This window comes from Schistocerca serialis, chromosome 3 (assembly GCF_023864345.2).
Source record: "Schistocerca serialis cubense isolate TAMUIC-IGC-003099 chromosome 3, iqSchSeri2.2, whole genome shotgun sequence".
Classification (NCBI taxonomy): domain Eukaryota; kingdom Metazoa; phylum Arthropoda; class Insecta; order Orthoptera; family Acrididae; genus Schistocerca; species Schistocerca serialis.
This window is the reverse complement of record NC_064640.1, coordinates 10,282,448-10,302,994: the sequence shown is the minus strand read 5'-3', so window position 1 is coordinate 10,302,994 and position 20,547 is coordinate 10,282,448. Positions and strand designations below refer to the sequence as shown.

At 38.7% G+C, this 20,547-nt stretch overlaps 1 protein-coding gene across 1 annotated transcript in view; it reads left to right on the top strand.

Annotated features, from left to right (window-relative positions):
- Window positions 1-20,547, top strand: part of LOC126469667 (probable chitinase 2) — a 323,373-nt gene that overhangs the window by 289,519 nt on the left and 13,307 nt on the right. The window lies entirely within an intron of this gene.

Here is a 20,547-nt window from a genome sequence, read left to right as displayed (position 1 = left end):
AGCAATTAAATTGGTAACAATTGTGTTTCTCGAAGAGAGGAATGTTTATAGGTCTTAGCTGTTATGAGTCAGTGTGATGTGGCGACAGCGGCAGAATCAGTTTCAAGTTGCTGATATGAATCATATTAGTTCCTCCAGTCATGTCCTTGGCCTTAAAATATCCTCTTTCCTTACATTCTATTTCAACTGGCAGTGGTAATAAGTGGCGTAGCATCCATTTGTCATAGGCTGGAACAAAGTAACTACTTGTGCAGCACCTGAAGATCGTATTAGTTCAACTGCAACATTCCACATGCTACACTTTGCCAATTGTGAAGCTAAACAGTCCATCTACTGTCAATATTCGCACTTCATAATGATACTGTTCCCACAAAAACAGTCACTTACGTAGCAACACAGTTCACAGTTTCCACATTGACAGTTAGTGTTTTAGCACACATCACATATCATAGTGAAGAAAATGAGCAATATTAAATTCACAGTTTATGTAATGCAGCTCAATTCTAAACCAACGACAATACTGTCTGTTCACGAGTGCATTGTCACTGCCACAGGCATCATTCTGCAAAAACCAACAGTGTTTGCATAATACAATGTCCATTTAGAATATCCATCATAAAGTCAAATTTCAAACCAATCTTACACAAAAAAAGTCCAGTATTAATATTGCTTTAAATGCACACCATTGCTACACCACAGCACTCACTTCCATACCACCACACTTTCACGCCAACTGCCACTGTCTCCTCACTGTTCAACCCGGCAACTATCGATACCTCTCTCGCTCCACAGTTCTTACAGAACTTCTGCTACTGCATTCCGGTTCACACAATACATTTAATAAAACTATCTGAAATATCATCAGAAACAAGATCCGAGTCTTTATATAAGGAACTCATACAAAACAAAAAGGACAGTAAACATAGTCATACACAATTCATGTTCTACACTATATAATCAAATGAAAAATATTCTACATTATCAGAAATATATCTATGTAGTACAAGGCAGTAAAAGAAAGGAAAAAAAATATATCTCATTATTAGCCAAGGCATCACAGTTGCCATATATGAATCTGTCTTTGCTCATCATCAATTGCCGCTCATGAGGAACACCAACCATTCCTATCCTGTATCATTACTGGTGATTGTCTTTATGCTAACATAAGGACAAGAAAGGAATTTCTGGGCCCGAAACAAATCAGCAACTCCCCTTCACAAAGGATGATTGTGCAAGTGGTGGAAAAGGGACGGTGTGGCATACCACAAATTCCTTCTCCAAGGTGTAACCATCACTCCTGGCATTTATTGTCGACAACTGAGATGACTTTCAGACACAATCCAAGAACAGTGACCAGAAAGACTGTGTGAAGTGATGCTACTCCACAATAACACCTGCCCGTATTGTAGTAGACTATAAAAAACACTATATAGGAGTCTGATTGGGAAGTAGGTCCACAACTACCTTATACACCTGATCTTGCACCTTCAGATTTTCACCTTTTCTGCCTTCTGTCAAACAGCTTTCAAAGAATTTCCTTTCTGGGTGGAAATACACTCTGAAAATGGTGTGACGAGTTCTTTGCCTGAAAACCGTGTTATTTCTACAGCCGTAGAATCGAAAAGTTATCCCAGCCTGGGCAGACTGTTGTAAATAGTTAAGGAGAATATATTATTGATAGCTAAGCTCTCTATTACAAGTATCTGTTGTGTTTATTAAACTTATGGAGAAATATTAAAAACTTTTCCACCCACCCAAAACAATAATAGCTAAATCTCTTTTTCATTTTGTTATTTTCTGTGACTTATCTAACTGATGACACATAAAGTACTGTACATGTTTATCTGTAAATGTCTTTACTCATTTCCTGTCAAATAATTGGCTGAATATAAAATGTTTCTGATATTTTGAGACAGGTTTACAGATTAGTTTATCAGATTTTGTAACATTATAAATGTGGATTTAGACATGAAAAACAGCTACTGTATGTTAATATGGCAATGAATGACATTTATAAAGGAATGTATTTAACTTGTAGGATTCAAGTGAGATATCTAGTTTTAAATACAAACTATTAACACTAACAGCGACAGCAGTGAATTATTACATAGTTGTGGTTCTTGTAAGTGTCAGAGAAAATGAATGAACAGACATGCAGAGAGTAATCTTTCATGAAATGTGTGTAGCACATTTGATTAATTTGTTAGTCTACACCTACATTTACTTCTGTGCTTCACAAGTCACCTTACACTGTGTGTCGAAGGATACCATGTACACCAATCTCATTTTCCTATTAAGTTTATTGAATGGTACGTGGGAAGAACAGTTGGTGAGCCTCAGTATGAGCTTGAATTTCTCTGATTGTACAATGATAGTAGTCTCACAATATTTATAACAGAGAAAATAATACAATGCTCAGCTATCTTCTGAATATATGTTCTTGGAAGTTTTGAAGGAAACTTCTCCATGATGACCAGCACTTCTCTTGTGATGTCTACCACTGGAATTGAATGAGCATCTGTGTGACGGTCTCACATAAGTTAAATGAAACTAAGGTAAAATGTTCTACTCTTCATTATTTCTTCTCTTTCTCATCTATTTCTCCCATCTGATACGGATTTCAGAAATGAGCAATCCTCATAAACATGCCAAATGAGTGTTTTGTGTGTTACTTGCTTCTTAGGTGAAATAATTTCCTTAGGATGATTTGACTGAACTGGTACCTGTCCTACATATAATTAATGTGAGGTCACCCTTCGATGTTAAATCTTTCCAGATACATACACCTAGGTGTTTTATGGTTTTCAGTTGGTAAACTGCCAGTTCCTTTATCATGTGTCAATCCCATGCAGGTCCTCTTGTATTTTACTACAGTTTTGTGGTGTTGTAGTTGTGTAGAATAGGACCATCTGCAACAGCCTAACAAACATTCCCACATTAGTTTCCAAGTCCATATATACTCCAAGTCCTTATCTACGTCACATACTTCAATGGTTGCAACGGGGTGGACTATATCTTCTCATCCTTAACAGTTCTAACACACTGGACTCGCATTCAGGAGAACGACGGTTCAATCCCGCGTCTGGCCATCCTGATTTAGGTTTTGCGTGATTTCCCTAAATCTCTCCAGGCAAATGCCGGGATGGTTCCTTTGAAAGGGCACGGCTGACTTCCTTCCCCGTCCTTTCCTAATCCGATGAGACCGATGACCTCGCTGTTTGGTCTCTTCCCTCAAACAACCCAACCAATTTTAACAGTTCGCTCAACCTACCTCTATATGCTTCTTGTTGTCTCCACCTTCACTCTGTGCTGGTGGATACTGGTTCAGTTGTTAAAAGCTCCACCAACCTCGATATGCTTCTTGTTGTCTCCACCTTCACTCTGTGTTGGTGGATACTGGTTCAACTGCTAAAAGCAACAGTGAAGAAAATTCAACTAAAATAAAGGCTGCATAACTTGAGATTGGAAACAGCATCTGTAAGTTTGTAAAAATAATGAGCATGTTGGATACTAAGTAACTTGTGCAACGAGATATAAAGTACCATTAATTGCCTCAGAAACATGTTGTGAATGGCTATCAAGTCCATGTTTGCTGTAAACTACACTGAAGTGTCAAAGAAACTGGTATAGGCATGCGTATTCAAATACAGAGATATGTGAACAGGCAGAATATGGTGCTGTGGTCAGAAATGCCTATATAAGACAAGACGTGTCTGGCGCAATGGCAGTTTATCAAGATTTAATTGAGATTGAACTTGGTGTTATAATTGGCACACAAGCGATGGGACACAGCATCTCCGAGGTAACAGTAAAGTGGGGATTTTCCCATACGACCATTTCATGAGTGTACTGTGAATATCAGGAATCCAGTAAAACATCAAATCTCCAACTTTGCTGCGACCGGAAAAAGATCCTGCAAGAACGGGACTAACGATGACTGAAGAGAATCATTCAACCTGACAGAAGTGCAACCCTTCTGCAAATTGCTGCAGATTTCAATGCTGGACCATCAAAAAAATGTCAGCATGTGAACCATCCAATAAAATGTCATCAATATGGGGTTTCAGAGCCAAAGGCCCACTTGTGTACCCCTGATGACTGCACTTGAAGCTTTACACCTCACTTGGGTCTGTCAACACTGGCATTGGACTGCTGATGACTGGAAACATGTTGCCTGGTCAGACGAGTCTCATTTCAAATTGTATCAAGCAGATGGATGTGTACAGGTATGGAGACAACCTCATTAATCCATGGTCCCTGCATATCAGCAAGGGACTATTCAAGCTTGTGAATGCTCTGTAATGGTGTGGGGCATGTGGAGTTGGAGTGATATGAGACCCCTGATACATCTAGATATGACTCTGACAGGTGACAGGTAGAAAAGCATCCTGTCTAATCACCTGAATCCATTCATGTCCATTGTGCATTCTGGCGGACTTGGACAATTCTAGCAGGACAATGCAACAACCCACACATCCACAGAGTGGCTCCAGGAACACTCTTCTGAGTTTAAACACCTCTGCTAGCCACCAAACTCCCCAGACATGAACATTATTGAGCATATGCGGGATGCCTTGCAAAATGCTGTTCAGATGAGATCTTCAACCCCTCGTACTCTTATGGATTTATGGACAGCCCTGCAGGATTCATGATGTCAGTTCCCTCTAGCACTACATCAGACATTAGTCAAGCCCATGCCATGTCATGCTGCAGCACTTCTGCATGCTCACAGGGACCTTACATGATATTAGGCAGGTGTACCAGTCTCTTTGGCTTTTTAGTGTATTATTGATACAACCTGGTTACTGTTTTAAGTACAAAGTTTAACACAAAAACAACCAGAAGCTCACCAGTTTGACCCAATAATTGTCATATCTTATACAGTCACTTACCCACAGCTATTTGTGAGTTACTATATCAAGTCATTCAGTGATCTTCTTAGAAAGAGCTGTTCACTCAAATGTTCCGAGAAGTATATGAAACATGTCACATGGAGTTAGCAGTACACTATGTGATCAATAGTATCCGGACACCCCACAAAACATACTTTTTTTCATATTAGGTGCATTGTGGCCACCTACTGCCAGGTACTCCATATCAGCAAGCTCAGTAGTCATTAGACATCATGAGAGATCAGAATGGAGTGATCTGCGGAACTCGCGGACTTTGAACGTGGTAAGGTGATTGGGTGTCACTTGTGTCATACATGTGTACGTGAGATTTCCACACTCCTAAACATACCTAGGTCCACTGTTTCTGACATGACAGTGAAGTGGAAACATGAAGGGATGCATACAGCACAAAATGGTACAGGCCGACCTCATCTGTTGACTGACAAAGATCACCGACAGTTGAAGAGGGTTATAATGTGTAAAAGACAGACATCTATCCAGACCATCACACAGGAATTCCAAACTGCGTCAGGATCCACTGCAAGTACTATGACAGTTAGGCAGGAGGTGAGAAGACTTCATGGTCGAGCAGCTGTTCATAAACCACACATTATGCTGGTAAATGCCAAACCTCGATTGGTGTAAGGAGTGTAAATGTTGGATGATTGAACGGTGGAAAAATGTTGTGTGGAGTGACGAATCATGGTACACAATGTGGCCATACGATGGCATGGTGTGGATATGGCGAATGCCCAGTGAACATCATCTGCCAGCATATATAGTGCCAACAGTAAAATTTGGAGGCGGTGATGTTATGGTGTGGTCATGTTTTTCATGGAGGGGGCTTGCACCCCTTGTTGTTTTGCATGGCACTATCACAGCACAGGCCTACACTGATGTTTTAAGCACCTTCTTGCTTCCCACTGTTGAAAAGCAATTCAGTAATGGCGATTGCATCTTTCAACATGATCGAGCAACTGTTCATAATGCACGGCCTGTTGTGGAGTGGTTATATGACAATAACATCCCTGTAATGGACTGGCCTGCACAGAGTCCTGACCTGAATCCTATAGAACACCTTTGGGGTGTTTTGGAACACCGAATTCATGCCAGGCCTCACCGACCGACATCAATACCTCTCCCTCAATGCAGCACACTCTGAAGAATGGGCTGCCATTCCCCAAGAAACCTTCCAGCACCTGATTGAACGTATGCCTGTGAGAGTGGAAGCTGTCATCAAGGCTAAGGGTGGGCCACCATACTGAATTCCAGCATTACCGATGGAGGGCATCATGAACTTGTAAGTCATTTTCAGCCAGGTGTCCAGATACTTTTGATCACAGAGTATATGACAAGAAATTTTCTAAGTAAATAACTTCCAAACTCAGATTTCATGGATAAACAAAGTAAGCCATGTTATTGCTTTAGAGATCTATAAAAAATTCCTGCTAGAAGAAGAGCAGGTCATTTCATATAATCCATATAGAATTATGGGTGTATTCCATCATGGGATGTCACCAACAATTTGCCGAGGTATTCTAGTTGATTTTGTAATCCCTGATCATTAATTTCAATATTTGTCCTTTCATTGTTACTGTGACAGTTGAAAAGAGGAAACATAGTTAGGGCTTCCATGATGAAATATTTTAGGAGATGGAATTCAGATTATCATGCTTCTCTGTTTCATCCTCCATTTAAATGTGGTTTTTGTGTGTTTACTGACTTTTTGCACACTTCACATGTAATAAGGTTTTTCATCAGATGGGCAGATAGAATTTTACTTTCAAATCCACTGAATGCTTCTAGTATGGCTTTCCTTATGTTTATTTTATAGTCAGATTCTTTTTCAAGGTTTGCACTTCATTAAAATCTACGATTAAATCTTTTTGATCCACAGTGAGTCTTTCCCAGCCCTCACAACCTTTGACAGGACATACTTATCTAAAGCATATTATACAATATTCTTGTACTCTAACAACTGATTCTCCACATTTTTAGTCCTGAAGTGAACATATGATGTTTACTGTTCACACAATCTGCATCCTGTTTCTTCTGAATTGCTAAGCAGGCATATTTTCTTACCTCTATTAATAGTCCTATTTACACCTGCAGTCATTTATATGATAACACTGATGGTCACTGATTCCCATCACAAGATTAACTGAATTGAAATATCCTGGTCTGGCTGCCAGCAAGATACATCAGATGTAACAGTCTCAAGTTGGTTCTGTAATTAACTACTCAAGATAATTTTTGCATAACACATTCAGAACAGTAATACACAAATCCCTATCCATTCCATCTGCTTTAGGCATCTGAATCTCCCAGAATAATAAGTTTAAATCTCTTTTATTACTATAGCATCACCAGGAAATTTACCTGTAGTATTATCCATAGACTCCTTGAGAAATTTTGTCACTACAACTCCTCAGACAGTTGGTCTGTATAACAATCTGATTATTGTGTTTGATTCACTTTAGGCCCTTACCTTCACCAAAATTATTTCATGTTTGAAATTTGTAATAACCTCAGATGATATAAAAGAGTTCTTCACAACAATAACTATGTCACCATCATTGGAATCCAGCCTATCCATCCAATGCACACTCCACTTGGAATTTAAGATTTCACTACTACCACTTCTAGTTCAAGTTAGATTTCTGTTCAAAGTACTGCAATGACATTTCCATCTCTGTTAACCTCTCTGTTGATGAGGCATTAAACCCTAGTATTCCTTCCCTCCTTTCTGCAAGGACATTATTACTTTTAATGAGCATAGTAAGTGCAAGAGTGTTAGAGAGACATTCATCAAACTCCAGTGATAGGTGTAACAAAAGAGGTATTGTGCACAGAGCTTACTGTCAAAAACCTGAGAGTATACATTTGTAGAAGAGAAGAGCAAGATATTCTCTTCCACAAACATCTTGCAAAATGATTATAATGAGGAAACCACAGAAATCAGAGTTCATTCAGAGGCTGATCAAGAGTCATTCTTCCCATGCACCTCTAACATAACTATCCAATTGTTTCATCAGAAAATTATCTGATTTTTCGAAAATATTAATTATATTATCAATTATTAGGTGACTTAGTTCATACATCAACTCAAGACAGATCCAGGATTCCTGACCATAAAATAATAACCTAATAGTCATTGTGTATCTCTTTCAATTTACTCATTCCACTTGTAACAGATAAATTCACAATTTCTCACTATAATCAGTCTAATTTTTACTGAAAAAGTCATATCCAATCTTTGACATCACAATGCTGATGATTATGATGTGCACAAAACACAGTTATTATCTGAAACATGACTGCACTGTACTTCTTTGACAAACACAAACAACTACATACATACATACATTAATCTTGTTCCCTAAATCATGAATAAGACATTTTGTAATGATGTGGACTGTGTCACTTTAAAATAAGTTTTCTTTACACATTTTTTTTTTTTTTTACTACTTCATATGTAAGAATTCATCTGTTGAGTAGAAGGAGTTGTCATTCAGAAATTCTTTTAAATGTTGGTTGGCTATCTGTCAGTCTTTTAATACTATTTGGCAAATGACTAAAGATTTTTGTGGTCGCATAATTCATCCCTTTCTGTGCCAAAGTAAGATTTAATCCAGAATAGTGAATATCATCCTTTCTTCTAGTGTTGTAGCTATGAACTTCACTGTTATTTTTGAATTGGAATTGGTAATTAATGACAACTTTCATAAGTGAATATATATACTGCAAAGGTAATATGAATATCCCAAGTTCCTAAAAAATGTCTACAAGGTGATCTCGGGTGGGCGCCAGCTACTATTCTGATTACACGCTTTTGTGCAATGAATACTTTCTCTCTTAATGACAAATTGCCCCAAAATATGATGCCATATGAAAGCAGTGAATGAAAATAGTCAAAGTAAGCTAATTTATGGATATGTTTATCACCAAAATTTGCAATAACCCTAATAGCATAAGTAGCTGAACCTAACCATTTCAGCAGATCATCCATGTGTTTTTTTCTAATTCAATTTCTCATCAGTGCACACACCCAGAAATTTTGAGTATTCTGCCTTAGGAACAGACTTCTGTTCATAGTCTATATTTATCAATAGTGTTATGCCATTTACTGTACAGAATGGTATAAACTGTGTTTTCTCGAAATTTAGTGAGAATCCATTTGCAGAGAACCACTTATTAATTTTCTGAAAGACATTATTTGCAATTTCCTCAGCTGATTCTTGCTTGTTGGGTGTGATTACTATACTTGTATCATCAGCAAAAAGAACTAGATTTGCATCTTCATGAATACAGAGTGGCAAACCGTTCATATTTTTTAAGAACAATAAGGGACCCAAGACTGAACCCTGTGGGACATTGTTCTTCCCCAGTTAGAGGACTCTGCTGGTTTTTGCAGACTATCTGTACTGTTAATTTCAACCTTCTGAATTCTTTGAGTTAAGTATGAATTAAACCATTTGTGCACCGTCCCACTCGTACCACAATACTTAAGCTTATCTAGAAGAATTTCATGATTCACACAATCAAAAGCCTTTGAGAGATCACAGAATATACCAATGGGTAATGTTTGGTTATTCAATGCATTTAATATTTGATCAGTGAAAGCATATATAGCATTTTCTGTTGAAAAGCCTTTCTGAAAACCAAATTCACATTTTCTTAGTACTTCATTTTTACCAATATGTAATGCTACTCTTGAATACATTCCTTTTTCAAGAATTCTTGATAAAGCTGTCAGAAGTGAGATTGGACGGTAGTTGTTAGCATCAGATCTATTGCCTTTTTTATGCAATGGTTTAACAATAGCATATTTGAGTCTGTCTGGAAAAATGCCCTGTTTCGATGAGCTACTACATATGTGGCTGAGAATCCTACTTATTTGTTGGGAACAAGCTTTTAGTACTCTTTTGGAAATACCATCAATTCCATGTGAGCTTTTACTTTTTAGTGAATTTATTATTTTCCTAATTTCAGTAGGAGAGGTGGGATGAATTTCAATTTTATCAAATTGCGTAGGTACTGCCTCTTCCATATACTGCCTTGCATTTTCTAATGAATAGCTGGATTCTATTTTCTCTACAACACTTAAAAAATGATTGTTAAAACTGTTTTCTACTTCTCACTTTTTGTTAACAAACTTTTCATTGTGTTTGATAGAAATACGATCTTTCTGTACTCTCAGTTGCCCTGTTTCCCTTTTAACAATATTCCAAATTGCTTTAATTTTGTTATCAGATGTGCTAATCTCAGACATAATGCACATACTTCTAGACTTTTTAATAACTTTTCTTAATACAGCGCAGTAGTTTTTATAATGTTTCACTGTTTCAGGATCATTACTCCTCCTAGCTATAAGATACATTTCCCTTTTCTGTTTACAAGATATTTTTATCCCTTTAGTAAGCCATGGCTTTTAAATGATTTCTTACAATTATATTTCACTGTTTTCTTGGGGAAACTGTTTTCAAATATACTCACAAAGGTATCATGAAATGGGTTAAGTTTTAAATTGGCATCATGTCCCCTGTACACCTCATCCCAGTCTAACTGTCGCAAGCTTCCCCTAAAATTTTTAATTGTTAAATAATTATTTGAACACGCTATTTTGGAGGATTCTATGGAGCTATATCATATACTGTAACTAGCTGTGCATCAAGATCAGACAGACCATTCCTAACAGGAAAAGTTTTTATTTGATTAAATTTATCTTGGTCTATGAAAACATTATCTATCAGTGTGCTGCTTTCCTGTACCATCCGAGAAGGAAAATCAATAACTGATGCCAAATTGAAAGAACCAAGGAATGCTTTAAGGTCAAGCTTTCTATCGAACTCTTTCAGCAAATCTACACTGAAATCCCCACAATCAATAATTTGCTTTCCTCTGTCTGAGAGATAAGACTACAAAGAATCCAATTTTTTCAAAAATAGTTGAAAATTTCCCAATGGGGACCTGTACACGGCTACTATTATAAAAGTGCCATTCTTTAGTTTAAGCTCACATGCACATCAATGTAAGTTGATTAGACACTGATCTTCCTACATTCCTAAATTAAGCTTAGTGAATTGCACTGCCTTTTTTAGCCCCAATACTAGACTTAGGTAGAAAAGTAACAATTTGTAATGAAAAATACATTCTGATACATTTCTAATGTTACAATGAAAAATTATATATTCATAAAAACTTAAGTGTAACAATATGTTTTGCAGTGAAAAGGAAAACGCCTGGCACAGTTTGATTTTTTACATACTTTGATTTTTTTATACAGGGTTTTATAAAATATGAAGTGTTACAATTAGTTCAAAAACACTCTAATTTTCTGTTAAATTATAATTATTTCAGTTGCTAACATACACTCATATTCTCACTAAAGAGTTACAGCTCTTAGTACAGCCAGTTACTCTGAACTTTTATGCTACACATAACTAAAAAGTCATTATCTTTCTATGTAGACTTTCTAGAACTTTCTAAACAATAATTCATACAAGAAATAAGGCTGTTACATCACACACACACACACACACACACACACACACACACACACACACGGGAAGATAGAGAGACAGGGGGGGGGGGGAGATTTTCATGCATGCAATTTATGCATGGGATTTTGCCAGAAAAAGAAGGAAGTATTTTTATGTATCAGAATGGTGTTGACACTGACTGAACTGCATCAACACAGATCTTGACTTGTTACAGGCATCCCTGTGAAGAGCAGCTGTTTGCATTATTTTTTACACACAATCCTAGTTGTTTCATGGGACACAAAAATATGGTATAGATGTAAATGTTCTGACAGTTTCTTCTTTTTCTTGTGCCTTTGTCCTGCATCTACATAGGGATGGCATTCTTATGTTTACTAGGATCATGCTGATGTTACAGTTAAGTGACTCTTGTAAATGATGTGATGGCCAGCTATGATTTTACAGTTACATGTTTTCCAAATGTGGAGACTCCACACTGCTATGTCCAAATATAAACTTAGTAACATCATCTCAGTCAAGTGATACAGTAATCAATGATAACAGTTTGAAACAGTGATAGTATAATGAAAAGGACAGTGCACATTATAATGTTGTCAATCAAGCCACATCAGTGAAAGAATCAGCTCATGACCCAATCACTGTACAAACCCAGATGTTAAATGATAGTTAATAGACAAATATTTTCATGGATAGAATGAGATTTTCACTCTGCAGCAGAGTGTGCACTGATATGGAACTTCCTGGCAGATTAAAACTGTGTGCCGGACTGAGACTCGGTCCGGCACACAGTTTTAATCTGGCAGGAAGTTTCATTTTCGTGGATAGTTGCACATAGCTGTTACTTTGGTGGGAGCACATTTAACATAGGTGTTTCTAGTAAGCTTTCAAACTGCAGGTTACACTCATGAGAGATTAATGCAGAGAAGATATGACAGTGCATGACTCACACAGACTTTGTAACATTATTACAGATACTCACAGAGATGTTCTCCATGTACTAGCGCTCCTGGACCTGACCATTTTGCATGGTGTCTGACTGTATAAAGACTGGCATATGAACAAATTGTTATTTCAGAAACAACAGAATCATGTAAAAAAAATAGCTAGGTTAAATTTTACTAATCTGTGTGGACTGCATGCTAATCCAGTAATGTGGTTTATGAAATATGTTGCAAGTAGGAAATTAGAAAAAGTTACAGAACCATCTTAGATATCCACAATGGGGATTTATGAGTATAGCTGTCATTTTAAAAAGAAACATTTTATGTTATCATACATTATGCAGCATCTGAGAAACTTTATTAATATTACCATGGCAACAAAAATGTAATAGCAAATTTGATAATGTAACAAGCAGGGAGGCAAAATCTACAATGTAAGTTAGTTAGTAGATAGTTAACTTCATGTTCCATGGATCATTTTGTATGATAAATAATAATGATGTGGAATGAGTCATTTTACATTAACATCACAAATTAACTTCTAAATGTGGCTACATGCTGAACATTTATAAGATTTATAGTTTATTTTTTAAATATACATATGTGAGTTAGTAATTCCTATGCACCATGTTTTACACATTACTATAACAGAAATTCTCTGTTGGAATAGAAGGAGTTGCCAAAGAGAAACTTTGTCAGTTTGTTTTCAAAATTTCACTTTGCTCTTTATTTTATATCACTGAGTAAGTGATCAAAAAAATTTATTGCAGCATTGTGCACTCCTTTTTGTGGTAAAGATGAACTTACTGTAGAATAATTATTGTCATTTTTCCTTCTAGTGTTGTAATTATGTACATCATTGTTCCTTTTCAGCTGTAGTGGTAGTTTTTGTAGTGTACAACTACTACAGGATCTCTACTTGATCTTGCCAACAGATACATTTCCCTTTTCATTTCACAAAATACTTTAGTCCCTCTAGTGACCCATTTTTTTTTTTTTACATGGCTGTTTAATGTCCTTTCTAATTAGCTTATTTGAACAGCTATTTTCAAATGATGATATGAATTTATCATAAAATAGATTAAATTTTATGTTAACATTTGATTCATTGTAAACATAAACTATTCTTAAAAACATTTGTCCTGGAGTCATCAATTATTCTAAATGATTTCCACTGTGGAGTATCTGTACTTTAAGGCACTGTGTTATTTATCCTAATTAACTGAGTGTCATTATCAGAGAGAGCATTTGTTACTAGGTAAACAGTTACTTTCTTGCATTGAGCTTCACCAATGAAAACATTATCAGTTAGAGTCCTATGATGGTCTGGAACTTCATATTTAATTTTTTCACAAGTTAATCAGTTTTATGAAAACTGGAATACACTACTGAAGAGTTGGAATGCCAGTCCTTCTAATGGTGTATGTTAATTTATTTAAATGTGTGAATTAGCTCATTATTTTCAATTAACTACATACACTACAAGAATCAGCACATTAAAAGTACTAACCTGAATAATAAATGTAACTGAAATTTAGCCTGGACAACATTTCTATATAGTTATGTAAACACTACATACACTGGTGTCCAAAATTAAAGTAACAAACTGAAATTTTGCAAGGTTGCATATATTTTGCCACAAAACAATATAATCAGATGACAGTAAAGTAGAAGCAATATAAAGAATACAGAATGTAAACAAATGCAACATGCATAAGAGCAGACAAAAATATTCTTCATTTATTCCAACCTAATGGATTTACACACACATTCCAACAACTGGTTGTGCTGAGTATGGGGTGTGACCACCTCTGGCAGCAATACAGGCCTGACAGATGATGGGGCATACTGTGAATGATGTCATCAATCTCATGTTGAGGCAAAATTGCCCATTCTTCTTGCAGCACTGCTCGAAAGTCTTGGAGAATGATTGGTGGATACTGACGTGGTGCAACCCATGTCCCTAGTGCATCCCTGATGTGCTCTATGGGTTTCAAATTGAGAGAACAAACAGGCCACAACATGCATGCAATATCTTCTGTCTCCAGGAAAGCATCAACCACCCGTGCTCTATGAAGTTGAGCATTATTGTCCAGCAATACAAAGTCTGGAACCACAGCACCTCACAAAAACTGCACATGAGGTCCAAAGATCTCACCATGATACCTGACAAGAGTTAAACCGTACTGATTTAACTGTACAGTTTCATGAAGAGTTGTTCAAGTGGTCAACATAACCCCTGCCCATGTCATTAGGTATCATCCTTGATATCAGTCTCTTTCGACAATAATGGGTGTCAAAATCATGTTCCACATTCCCTCCAGATGCAAATCGATTGAGAATCACTGCCCAGATCAAATTGGGACTCATCTGCGGAAATAACACAGGCCCACTGTTTGACCATCCAGATGGCATGTTGACGGTTCTACTCTAGATGTTCCTTTCTGTGAAAACATGTCAGAGGTAGACATACAGCAGTTCTCTAACAATAAATGCCATTCTCCCAAATCCTTCTGTATGCCACTTGCCATGATACATATCCGCTGGATGCTGCTAGGTCAGATGCCAGTTGGCATGCAGTACTAAGGTGGTACCGTTGTGCCCTTACAGCTAAATAGCGGTTCTCTCTTTCTGATGTTACATGTGATCAGCCCCGCCCTGGTCTTCGTGACACAGTTTTGATCTCTATAAACTGTTGCCACATCCAAAAAACAATAGAACAGTTCACATTAAGCCATCGGGCCACATCAGTTTGTGACTGTTCTGCTTCAGTTCTACCCATGGCCCTCCACCACAAAGCGCTTGGTAGGCACCTTCTCTGTGCTGTATTGCACCATCTGTGACAGTGTACACAGTGATTGTGGATGTGGAACTACCTAGCAAACAATATCCCATTTGACAGATGCCCTGATGTCATTGCTGGTGTGGTTGCCCATTGACTGGAATGCCATCTTCCTTGCAGGACACGATTATATGAACATCTGTTGACAGTTTGTATGATATATCAAGTATTAGACTCAGTATGGTGAAATAATGGTTTGTTGCTTTAATTTTGGACACCAGCATATAAATTATGTAGGTTACTGTATCCAGGGGTATAATGGTCAAAGAGAAAAATTTAGTTGTCATCAGGAGCTGAACTCACAGCAGATGGAGTTATTCCAACTTGCTATCTCTCTCACTAAATGCTGGAATAAAATTATTTATCACATCCATAAATACTCAGACAAGTGAAACAGTTTGTTGATGACCTTCAGAATGATTCTTAATTTTAAATGTCAGCATATTATTCTCTGTAACCCTAAAGCATACAGGGTGCGTGAAACCTTTTGGGTCAAATTTAAACAGATGGTAGTGAATCCACAACTAGTTATATTGTGATAGGGAACCAATGGTTCGAAATGCATATTTATGGTGTTATGGATGTAGACCACAGAAGAAGTTAGCTCATAGTAATTTTTCAAAGTGACAACCTTCATTCTGAGTGCATCACCATACTGGCACATTAACTTGTGCTTCTTGCACACCACTATTCCTGGTGTCAATTGTCTACTGCATCAAACAGTTTGTGATACATCCATGGTGAGGTATGTTCCTGTTTACAGTGCATGATATGTAGTCAGAGACAGAATGTTACTCATCACAAGAGTTGGAAGACGTGCATTTAATGTACAGTATCTCTGTGGTACCAACGTACCTGCCAGGTTAGCTGAGAATGATAATGCACTGTTTCCTGGACTCAGGTAGGCGCACTGGCCCCGGATCGAATCTGCCTGGAGGAATAACGACAAGGGCCGGTGTGCCGGCCAGCCTGGATGTGGTTTTTAGGCGGTTTTCCTCATCCCCCTAGGTGAATACTGGGCTGGTCCCCATGTCCTGCCTCAGTTACATGACTCGCTGACATCTGTACACGTGCGCGCTAGTCCACGGATTAAACTAGGTGCAGACAGCTGTGGTGCATTATTTCCGTCCCGGGGGGGGGGGGGGGGGGTGGCAGCAGGAAGGTCATCCAGCCACCCCTTAACATTAAACTTGCCAAATCTGTACCTAAACATGCCGACCATGCAAACCGCAGGCTAAAGGCACTAGCAAAAGAAAGAAAGAAAGAGTCTCTGTGGTACCAACTTACTAGAGATGGACTCATTCATGTCCCAGAGAACTGGCCAAGGTTCCTGCCAAAGATATGTCCAAACTTCAGACTTCGAGGAGATGGTGTTGAATCATGTGGCCAATCACCCAGCATTAAGCAGCAATCAACTTGCCCATGAAATGCACACTTTGGTTATATAAATATGTATTTCCAACCAGTGGTGCCCTATACAAATATTATCTGTTGTGGGCCCACTATCAGCTGCTTTAGTTTGACCCAAATAGTTTGTGACACCCTGCAGTTCCATGGTCTGCAATCACCATTTGTTAGCTTCAGCTCAACTGGAGTGAGGATTTGTGTCAGGTGAATTGGTTGAGTGGATAAAAGCAGCGTGGACTTTGGTGTAGCATAGAGTCAGGATGGCTAACGGTTCAGAAGTATCCTCAGCAGTCACACAGAATAGGAATGTAACCCTGGAAAGCTCATCCTCTGCACAGGCAGTGGTAGCTGCATGCAGCCCACAGTGATGTGGAAAAGTGGACTGGAAGATGTAGGTAGAACAGAGGAAGAGGGAGACTGCAGAGCGGAGAGTGTGAGTGTAAGATGAGTGAAGTTAGTCATAGGGAAAGGGTGGAGACTGATGTGGGACAGGGTCTATCAAAGATTGAGGTCAGGAGGATTATGGGATTGAGAGACATGTTGAAACACCGGCTGGTGTTAGTGAAAAGGATCCAGTTGTCACATTTTATAAACCAGTCACTGAAATTGAGCATGTTATGCTCAGTAGCACATCTCAGTACTGGTCAGTTGACTCTGCTTTTGGCTACAGTTTGACAGTGACCATTCGTTTGGGTAGACTACTCATGCTCACATAAAATGTTGTACAGAAGTTACAGAAAAGCTGATATAATTGATTTTACAGGTGACCATGTCTCTGATAGTATAGGATATGGCATCAGGATACCACTTTGGGAGAGATGGGAAGGACATTGAGTGGTTTGTTTCTCATTTATGGGCTCAATAAAAAGTGGTTGAAACTCTGGCAAAAGATACAGTTATGTTGTTCCAGTCTAAGGTGATACTGGATACAAAGGGGTGCTCCTTTGCAGATGATTCATTGAAGTGGTCAAACAGTTAATGTCATTTGCAAATGTGGCACAGGAAATCTGTTTGCAGCTTAGGTTTCAGAGGGTAATACCTGCATGTGAAGGTCTTTGAGCTTCAGCATCATACTAGACAAGGACTTGCTTATTACTGAAGATGCACTGTCCATGGGTTGCCATTGGTCCACACTGATCTCATCTCCAGAACTCCATCAAAATCTCCAATCCCTATCCAAATCATCAGCCCCATCCCAGAACTGACCTCCCAGATTCATCTACCTCCACACCTTTTACACACTCCACACGGTGACCTTGCACAGGCTTTCCAAAATCCACAAACATAACCACCCTGTAGTTGGTTACTGTGTGCCCATGGAAAGAATCTCAAACCATTAACACAGCCTAGCTTCCCAAATGAAAGACAAAAACCACTTCCTTCACTATTTTTCTCCCATCCATACGTAATTACCACCTGGATCCCCAATCATCACTGTAGATGCTGACCCCCTATATTTCAACATCTCCCACACCTTTTGCCTTACTGTTATTGCACACCATCTCTCCCAACATCCTACCAGTTCCAAACCCACCACCTCATTCCTTTTACACCAGAGAAATTACATCATTATGCATGACTACTACTCCCACAGCATGGCCATTGGCACCAACATTCCATCTTCCTATGCCGAGCTGTTTATAGGCCATCTAGAGGACTCATTCTCAGCCACATAATTCCCAAACTTGGTTCAGGTTCATTTATAACATTTTCTGATCTCTATCCTCATTCCTCCACAGCCATGATACCTTCTCTCCCACCTGCTTCACCTCATCCTCCTTAGTCCAGTGTGCCAACTTCGATGGCTCCATATAAACCTCTATCCATATGAAACCCACTTATCATTTTAATAGCTGCCATCTCTTTCCCAGTGAAAAAGTCTCTCCTATATGGTTTGGACGTGTAAATTGAATGTCTTATTGGGCCTTCACAGAGGTATTAGAGACAAAACCTAGGGCACAAACAGATTTCCCATACACAATCCCAATCCTGCAACCATTCACATGAACCAGTTGCAAAGTAGCATCCTCTCATCACCTTAGCCATATCACTCACCAAGGTTTCAACTACTTATCATTGCACCTGCAAATGAGGAACATTCTAGCCACATTCCTTCCCATCCCTCCTAAAGAGGTAATTTGATACCCATCCAATGTATGGAATATCCTAGTCCATCCTTGTGCCATATGTACTCCAAGTCCCTTCTCAAATTGATCAATACTCTTGGAACAGACCCAGATGCAGGACTATTCCAGTGCAAACTCCTAGCAAATCCTGCTGCAGTCCTGTCACAGGCATAGCCTGTCATAACAGAGGCAGGTCCACCAGTGATATCAGTTATATCATGTATATGCAGCATAAGCAAATTAGGTCCAAAAGGGCAATTGACCACCCAGTGGGGGAACACATTGCTCAGCACTACACGCTAGATTTCAATGGCTGCTTCATAACTCATGGCGTGGATCCTCCCCCAACGTCAATTTCTCTGAAATGTGTAGATGTCAACTGTCATTGCAACACATGATTCAATCACGTAATCCTCCTGGCATCCATCTCTGCTAGCCCTGTCCCCCATCTAACACTGCCCAGTGATTCTAATTTGACTCATCCTAAATTTATACATTCCTTGACTCTGAACCCAAGGCATTGGATAGTTGCAGATGTTGCAGTGCACATGTGTGGTCCTCCACTGTCCTGATGAAGGATAGGATGTCCACATGTGGATCAACTATTCGAATTCATAACTTGATTACAGCATTCTTTTTCTCACACACTAACATAGTTACGTTGCACATGGCCATGTTACATCCTACAGTTCAGAGCCATCTAGTGGCACAGAGCTGCAAGGTTCACAGGAGAGCTTCTGTAAAGTTTGGAAGGTAGGAGACGAGATACTGGCAGAAATAAAGCTGTGAGGACAGGGCGTGAGTCGTGCTTGGGTAGCTCAGTTGGTAGCGAACTTCACGGCAAAGGCAAAGGTCCCGAGTTCGAGTCTCGGTCCGGCACACAGTTTTAATCTGCCAGGAAGTTTCATATCAGCGCACACTCCGCTGCAGAGTGAAAATCTCATTCTGGAAACATCCCCCAGGCTGTGGCTAAGCCATATCTCTGCAATATCCTTTCTTTCAGGAGTGCTAGTTCTGCAAGGTTTGCAGGAGAGCTTCTGTAAAGTTTGGAAGGTAGGAGACAAGGTACTGGCAGAAGTAAAGCTGTGAGGACGGGGCGTGAGTCGTGCTTGGGCAGCTCAGTTGGTAGAGCACTTGCCCACGAAAGGCAAAGGTCCCGAGTTCGAGTCTCGGTCCGGCACATAGTTTTAATCTGCCAGGAAGTTTCAGATGCAGAATGTTAATAACATAATAGCCTTAAGAGTTTTCACATAAAAAATTTGGAGGCATTACTGTTCAGCACACCCTCATACATTCACAAGTATGCAGGTGGTGCTAAACTTTTTTTTAATATTTTGACTAGGATCCAAATAAAATAAATGGTGCTGATTTTATATTAGCTGTTTCTTCCACTGCATCTTGATTCAACAGCAAAATAATAAATGAAAAGCACTGTAACTCATATGTTCTGCAAGATTCATTAATTTTTTGAACAGGTTCTTGGCTTACAGTGCCATCATCAGTCTTTAAAGTCTGCTGACCAGCCAGCCTGGTTAAATTATTGCTGTATAACATAAGCAATATAGTGCTTTTCATTTATTACTGATTTTATTACCTCAGTGTCAAGTTTGCTTTCTTAGGGGGGATTGCCTACTTCTCAATCCTATCCTACACATCTGTGAAGTTTACCAATGTAAATTCCTCCTCAATGTTGCTTTCTGAAGTAGGTGATTTTTATCATTTTTTACCTATTTCAGAAACAAATTTGTGGTAATAACCTTAACATCTGTTATTTGATCCTGAGAGTTTTAAAACTTTCCAGTCTCTTTCTACCCATTAATTTTCGAAAAAAACTGG